Below are 8,457 nucleotides of genomic sequence, written 5' to 3'. Positions count from 1 at the left end.
TAACACTGCCACCAACAATGTGATCACTGAAAACAGTTTATGATTTTTTAAATTATTCTTGCAATTTTTTTTGTCCTCAGAGTACATTCCACTCAGGATGGATAGTGAATTTATTGCGTGTTAATGTCATGTGAAACAGTTTTTCTATGTGTAGTTATGCCACCAACGTGGTGCACAGTCAGGTTCATTTGTACCCATTTATTTTCAGTGCTTAAGAGCCGTCTTTTTAAATTAAATTTTGTTTTTATAAACATGTAGAATATTTTCAGAGCTTCGGGTTGTCTAATCTACAATGCAAAGTATAATCACAGAAATCTACCGCTGTGCCTGTTCTTTCTACCTTGTCTCCTCCTCCTTCAGAAGTAATCATTTAGGGACTTCCCTGGTGGTCCAGTGGTTAAGATGCCGCACTCCCAATGCGGGGATTGCGGGTTCAAACCCTGGTCAGGGAACTAAAATCCCACATGCCGCAAGGCCAAAAAAAAAGGAGAAAGAAAAGGAAAGAAGTAATCATTTAGACATTTTTATCCTTGCATTTTTGCATGTTGATCTTGTATTTTGCAAGTTTGTTGAACTCATTTATTAGTTCTAATAATTTTTTAGTAGATTCCTTAGGAGTTTCTAGGTATAAGATCATGCCATCTGTGAATGGAGATAGTTTTCATTGTTCCCTTCCAATGTGGATGATTTTTGTTTGTTTCTTACCTAATTGCCCTGGCTAGAATCTCCAGTACAATGTTGAATGAAAGTGGCAAGAGAAGACATCCTTGTCTTGTTCCTCATTTTAGGGGAAAAACCTTCATTCCTTCACTATTAAGTATGATGCTAGCTGCAGGTTTTTCATAGATGCTCTTTATCAGGTTGAGGAAGTTTCCTTCTGTTTCTAGTTTGTTGAATGTTTTTATCATGAAATAGTGTTGGATTTTGTCAAATGCTTTTCTACATCTATTGAGATGGTAATATGTTTTTTGTGTGTTTTATATTCTGCTGATATGGTATATTACGTTAATTGGTTTTCAGATGTTAAGCCAACCTTGCATTCCTGGGTTAAGTTCCACTTGGTCATGGTGAATAATTCTTTTTATATGTTGTTGGGTTGGTTTGCTACTACTTGTTGAGGATTTTTGTGTCTATATTCATAAGAGATACTTGTCTGCAGTGTTCTTTTCTTATGTCTTTGTATGGTTTTCATAGCATAAAATGAGTTGAAAAGTGTTCCTTCTAGTTTTTTGGAATAGTAGTTCATTTTTTACTATACAAAAATATGTGTATATATATTTTGTGTGTGTTCTCATTATATTTTATACCTTTATAGTAGTCCACTGAGTGGATATACCAATGTTTTTTCAACCAGCTCCTTGTTGATAGACGTCTGAATTGTTTTCAGTCCTTTGCTATTACAACTCACATGGCACTGAATTACTCTAGTAATATGTCTTTTCATATGCCTCTCTATGTATGGCATAGATTCTCAGAAGTAAGATTGATGAGTCAAAGAGTAAACATGTGTGAACTTTGCTAGATATTGCCAAATTCCTTTCCTTCGAGCTTGAACCATTTTGCTTTTCTTTTTCCCCCACACTGTGTGGCTTGTGGGATCTTAGTTCCCCAACTGGGGACCAAACCTGGGCCCTCAGCAGGGACAGCACAGAGTCCCAAACACTGGACCACCAGGGAGTTCCCACATTTTGTTACCAAAACAGAATGACTATGCACAGCTTCACCAACAAAGTTGTTTTTGTTTTTGTTTTGCCATTCTGGTAGATAAGGAATAGTAACTCTATAGATTTTTAATTTGCATTTATTTTATTATGAGTGAGTTTAAGCAACTTTTTATGTGGCTAAGGGCCATTTGTACATCTTTCTTTATGAACACTCTGTTCATATCTCTAGCCTATTTATCTATGAAGTAGTTGAACATTTTCTTCTGTTTTTAGAAACTTTTTTGTATTAGAATATTGAAATTTTTGCCTGTAGTTTAAATTGCAATTTTTTCCCAGAATAACACTTGTCTTTTTACTGTGCTCATGGTATTTTCTTTTCCCATGCAAACGTTTTGATTTTCAGTGTTTATAACCAATCCTCTAGATTTTATTTCTGAACGAAGCAGCAGCATAGGAACAATTTAGAGAGAAAGAACCCTGATCTGAGCAGCCCAAGTCCAAAGAAATCACTGGCTGAATGCCCAGAGACCTCAACCTAATGATTCCCCTCAGAGCCACTGATGTCCATGTTCCTCCTCCTACCATTTTAATGCAATTATTACCAGTAAACCTTAGGTTTCTGAGTAACGCTCCCTCTTCTAACCTAGAATCTGTTTTCCTCACAGAGCTTTTGTGGACTTGGACGGATGAGAGCGATAATGTGGGTGTGTGGACAGGGAGGAGGATCCCAAGGGCACGAAAGCTTTGGATGAAGCTGAGGGGCCCCAAACAGTGCAAAACGTGGCTGACAAATGTATTTCCCTCTAAGGCCGCTGCCACGAGAACAGAGAGATGTTTCCTTAAACTCATATTCCTCTTCTTGGAAGCTAATTGTGGCTCTTACCAGGGCTTCTTTTGCAGGATAAAACAAACACTTCAGGTCTTGAAAGTGTCTGGGAAAGACTTTCACAGTTTTGTGGATAATGCTGTACTTCTTGCATTTTTATAGACTTACAGGCAGTAGGCTTGGTAACTATTCATTATGTAAAGGTAACAGCATAATAGTCTGCATTTCCATCTTTTCCTGTGTCATACCCTTGGCAGGTGAGTTCTGCCAAACTGATTGCACTCGTTTCACACATTTGGGTTCATGTGTTTATTTTTGCCTATCTTAAATTTTTTTAATTCTTAAGTATTTGAAATATGATTTTTTTTAAAAAACCCAGAAAGTGACATAACAGTCACCACATACCTACCACCCATTCTTCAACCTGAATTCCTACATGAAGCATTTTTTAAAAATTAAACTTCAAATACTGGATTTGAACTACTCTCTGCATTACAGAAAGTTATATACATTTACACAAAATGTGACTATGCATGTAAACATGTAAATATACACTTTGTTTTCACCTGAGCTTGAATAAAGTTGGGGCAGGGGTTGTTTTTAGGCTGCTGTTTCTACTCTGCTCCTGATAATTGATTCCTGTGTTTTTTTGGTTTTTTGTTTTTTTTGCAGTACGCGGGTCTCTCACCGTTGTGGCCTCTCCCGTTGCGGAGCACAGGCTCCGGACGCGCAGGCTCAGCGGCCATGGCTCATGGACCCAGCCGCTCCGCGGCACGTGGGATCCTCCCGGACCGGGGCACGAACCCGTGTTCCCTGCCTCGGCAGGCGGACTCTCAACCACTGCGCCACCAGGGAAGCCCTGGTTCCTGTCTTATATCTCTATAGAGCTTGTCCTTTCTCCTTCTTTTCATGACTTGCAATAGAAGATACACTGGACCTGATTTCTTTCTTTAACTGTCCCCAAACTTGCAGTTGGTTTAGGAACTGGGCACTCCTCAACACGGAACATAAAGAAAGGGTCCTGTATCTGGTTATACCTTAGAAGTGGTCCCATTAACTTTAATATACCCCTTGCTACTGGGTTGTGTTGAACTTCCAGGAATCTGAGCTTTATCTCTAGATAGGAATTTAGATAGATAGTGTGCAAAAGTTAAGAGCACATTACAATTCTGACAAATTAGTTCCTAATTATTTGGCGCCGGGCTCTGCCCATATTGCGTGCAGAGCAGGCCTTTACCAGGACACTTGGAGAGTTTTGTAGCTTAAACTGATTTAATTTAAAACAAGTGGATCCATGTGATTATCTTCAACCACAAATACGTAACATAATGTGTAATATATTTAAAAGGCAAGAGGAAATTTAGTAATGGAATTTCAAAACTGTTTGAAAGAAAGGCACTTTGAGGGGAAAGAAAGGAAGAAGTGAATTGGGGACGCCAGCTTGATTATTTTCAAATACCACAGCTGGACTTGGATTTGTACAGTAAGAGTTGGGGTGTTGTAAAGGACACCAGCAGGAATCTAAGTGCTGATGGGGGAACAAATGACAAGCAATAAATGACAAGGCTTCAGATACCCAAAACACTGCAAAATGTGTGCACTCTTAATTTATTTTCTATAGGAAAATTTCCTGATTTACATACTCTATCAGGGAAATATCTAGGTAGAAATACAGTCTTTGTTGTGATCATTTTACTCATTTATTTAATTTTGATTACTGGCTACTCATGCACTCTATTGCTATTCCAACACATGTGCCTTCCACATAGACCAATCCTATAGTAGTTATAATAACAGCAAATACTCACTGAGCTCTGAATATGTCCTGAACATTGTTCTAAGCATTACCTCATTTAGTTCCTACAACAACCATATGGGGCTGATACTATTATGATTTTGCTCTTGCAGATTAGGAAGGAGCAGAGACGTTCACTTGCCTAAGATGACACCTAGAATGTCATTCTTAACCATGATATAACAGTGCCCTCCTAAGCATACCAAACATCTGGTGACAAAGCCCTTGTGTAATGAAAGAACTTCTCAAGACCGGATGATTTTGAGTAAATATGCAGGACTAAATATTTCAGAACTACAAAAATAAATGAGATTCTCAATAAAGTGTGACAATAGGCTTTCCAAGCATTCGGTGTGTGAATTTTAGTACATCTGTTTGAAAACCAACCACATTTCTTCATAATCACACCCAGTGTAATAGATTATTAGGTTGAACTATACAAAAGTGCCTACAGTTGACTCTTTTTTGACCTAGAAAAAATTGCTAAATTTCAAATGGTTCAATCTAATACTTTTGACACTATTGAAAAAATGATACTTCTTAGGGATCTGAGCTGTTTGTCCATCCATCAGCAATAGTTATTGAGGGTTAACTATGTCACATGGATCTTGCCCCCAAGAAATTCTCAGTTTTCAACAGGAGATGGACCAAGTATACAAATAATTACAGTGAAAATAAGATTATTTTGACCCTGAAGTTCTGCATAAAATGTCTTGGGGATATTCAGACAAGGACATGCACGTGAGCCTAGAGAAGGTAGGGAAGTCTTCACACAGAAGAGGAGGTCTGATTGGGATGTAATGGAGGAATAGAAGTTTGCCACTACTGCTGAAAAGGACATTAAAAACAACCAACAGATTTTAGCTTTCAATGATGAATCATATTCCTTTAGAATCGTTGGGTTTTCTTAGGCGCAGTATTGTAGACATGCTGACCTACCTGCTTTCAAATCTGGGCTATGCCTCTTCAAAGCTTTATGTCTTGGGACAAGTTATTTCTTGTCTATAAGGTGGAAATATCAATACCTGCCTCATGAAATTATTTTGACCAATTGCATAGCGTATGCTAAAAGCTCAGCAAAATCATACATGCACAGTACGTAACCAATGGTGACTATTTTTGTAATTGTTGCCTAGTTTACTTCTTTGTTAACCAGCACATCACTGGACCAACGTCAGGGAGGTGTCAGTAATATTTTTCATGAAAGCCGTTGACCGTGTGGTTGGGGGATGGGTACAGTTTTTGCTTTGGGTGGGTGATATATGACCTTGGAGAACTTGTGGCTTCTCGTGAGGCCACAGTTTGGTGCAGAATTTACCCAGAAGTCCATGGTATCTGCTTGTCATCTTGCAAGTGTTTATGTGAGCTTCAAGAGCAAACTTGTCAGCACACAAAAGTTCCCAGATGGCTTTTTCAAGGACTTATGATCTCTGCTGTCTTTGATTTGAATGCTCCCCAGAGATCTGAAAGCAGATTTCTTGTTGCATCCTTAAACATAGCTGTGCAAAATTGAGCAAATTATTGCACAGTCAGCCTATCTTGTTTAACTACAGATGGACCCATGGCCGGAAGAGCAACTTCACATCTGATACCATTGACTGAGCCATGATCCACCGGCCTTGGGAGCTCTGCAAACCTCTCAGAAGAGCCTTGGAAGTGCTAGCCAGGTGTCCACCTGTGGTCAGTGGGAAGAAGAGTTCTAATTGCAGAATCTTGCCTGTGAAGTGGCTGCCAGGTTTTGTCATGCGGTGGTCAACTGTCTTGATTTTCGAGTAGTTTTATTAGGTTCACCCACAAGCTGTAATGGATTTGAGATGGCAGTTTAAGAGCTGCAGGTATTGAGGTCCTGGAACACAAGCCCACAGTAAAGTCAGCCAGGGTCAAACAAGGCTTAGTGCAACCTGCCTCCCTGGGCTGGCTTCCTGCAGAGAGTAGGAGTTAAAAGGAAGACTACCCAAGCCTCTGCATGGCGGGCCCTTAGCCACAGGAGGGAAAGAAAGGTCTGCATCTTAAGACCTGGGGTACAACAAAGAGTAGGGCTTGGCTATTAGAGACCCTGTTGTCTACGAAACATAAGTGGAGCCTCAATTCAGTCCATAAAATTCCTCATGTGTTTAATCTTGTCTCAGTATTTTGCAAGCAGTATGCAAGAGTCATTGCTTACACCGTACAAAGGGTTAAATACAGATTTACTTGTGTTTTAGTTGTTCCAAAGCCTCTTCCCCTTATGGCTGTGTTCTGATATAAACTTTGTGCCATCCAAGGCAATAAATAGCAGAGGAGTTGGGGTAAATCCAGTGATTTTTCCACAGCATCTTTCAATGTAAGTATGTCAGATTTTTAAAAATAAAACTCCATAAACCACATCATCAGAGTCCTGGTGCCGTCCCTGGAGGTTTCAGAGTTCCAAACGCTTGCCTTTTTGGACATTGCGCTGCTGTCGCCCTGGGGACCGGTTAGAGTGACTGAAAACACTCCTGGCACTGGATCACCTTGTGGCCGAGGTGAAATGGGGATCTTGTTTTCAAGAGGTTGGAGGAGAAGAACTCAGGGGAAAGGGCCCAACAGAGGGTGACTCGCTCTTTGGACTCAGGAGAAGTTGACACTTGACCTTCCCAATCTTCAGACCTCAGAAGCTCCTTGCTGGTCAAACACGTTCGCATCCGTCTTGGCAGCCTGAACCCCCGTGTCCTTGGAAATTCCTAGAAGTGTAAAGACAAAATCAGCCCCAGGATGTTGGCAGGATTCAACATGTTACTAAAAATGGGCCTTTGTGGATGGAGACTTAAGAGTTTTAAGTGAAAAAAGAAAATTTATGTAATTATCAGTGACTCCAGTGACTTCAGTTGTTCTGAAATGGTTCATTACCAAAGATCGCAATCAGGTAACAGGAACATTGCTTCCCAGCGAGGGAGAAGGGTATCTCTCTGCAGCCCCCACCCCTCCCTCCCATCTCAGCCAAGAGTGTCCCTTGGGAATTCCTCAGGAAACTATTCGTGGGGTTTTGCATTTACAAGCTCCATAACTGTTCTCTGAATGCCACAACCCACATTCACAGAGATTCCCATCTCCCTGCCTCCTCGCTGACTCTGGGTCCTTTCCCAAACACTGAATAATGGAACGGGGATGGAAGACAGTTTCTCTTCCAAAATGCAGAGGCGGAAGGCTGGATGAACAACACGTGTTCCCTGAGCCTGGGTCTAACTCCAGCCCCCTGGCTGATACCTACGCTGGGTCGGCGTGCGAAGGCTAAGGTCTGGATGGGGCTGGGAGGCGGGGGCAGCTGTCTGTGACAGCCTCCCTTATTCATGGCCGTCCCTCTCTCGGCCAAAACTGTATTTCCTGGTACCTCTCCCGGGGTTGCAAAGGAGGAGCAGTTGGATCATTTGATTAGCTTTTTCCCAGAACAGGGACCCTCCCATCTCTGTTTACTTCCCTGTGAGTGAAGGAGGAGGCCAAAGAATGGGGCGCCTGCTGGGGCTGCTCCTGAAACTGAAACAGCCCGAGTCAGCCTTGGTTTTGCTAAATGTATCAATTCTCTCACATCACGTAGACACCTGCTGATGCTTTCCCCCTCTCTACTCTGGGGGAAGACTACTTCTGGTGGTCCCACTGCAGCTCTCCCCACAGACAAAGGAAACTCTCCTTGCTCCTCATGGACCAACTGTCTGGGTTTTTTTTTTTTTTTCAGTTGTGGTTAAAAGAAAAAAAACACACATCGCACACAATTTACCATCTTAACCATGTTTCGTTGTACAGTTCAGTAGTGTTAACTGTATTCACATTGTGTGTACCAGACTTCTAGGACATTTTCGTCTTACAAAACTGAAACTCTCCTCATTGAACAACTCTCCATTTCCCCTTCCCCCAGGCTCTGGCAGCCATCATTCCACTCCCTCTGAGTTTACCAACTTTAGATATCTTACATAAGTGGAAGCATACAATATTTGTCTTTTGGTGAGTAGTTTATTTTACTTATTAGAATGTCCTCAAAGTTTATATATGCAGCATGTGACAGGATTTCCTCCTTTTTCAGGGCTTAATAATATTCCATTTGCTTATCCATTCAGCTGTCAATGGACATCTCAGGTGCTTCCACCTTTTGGCCATTGTGAGTAATGCTGCAGTGAACATGGGGGTGCAGATATCTCTTTGAGATCCTACTTGCAATT

This window comes from Stenella coeruleoalba, assembly GCF_951394435.1.
Source record: "Stenella coeruleoalba genome assembly, chromosome: 3".
NCBI classification, from domain to species: Eukaryota; Metazoa; Chordata; class Mammalia; order Artiodactyla; family Delphinidae; genus Stenella; species Stenella coeruleoalba.
The sequence above is the reverse complement of the archived record's forward strand: the minus strand, read 5'-3'. Positions refer to the sequence as shown.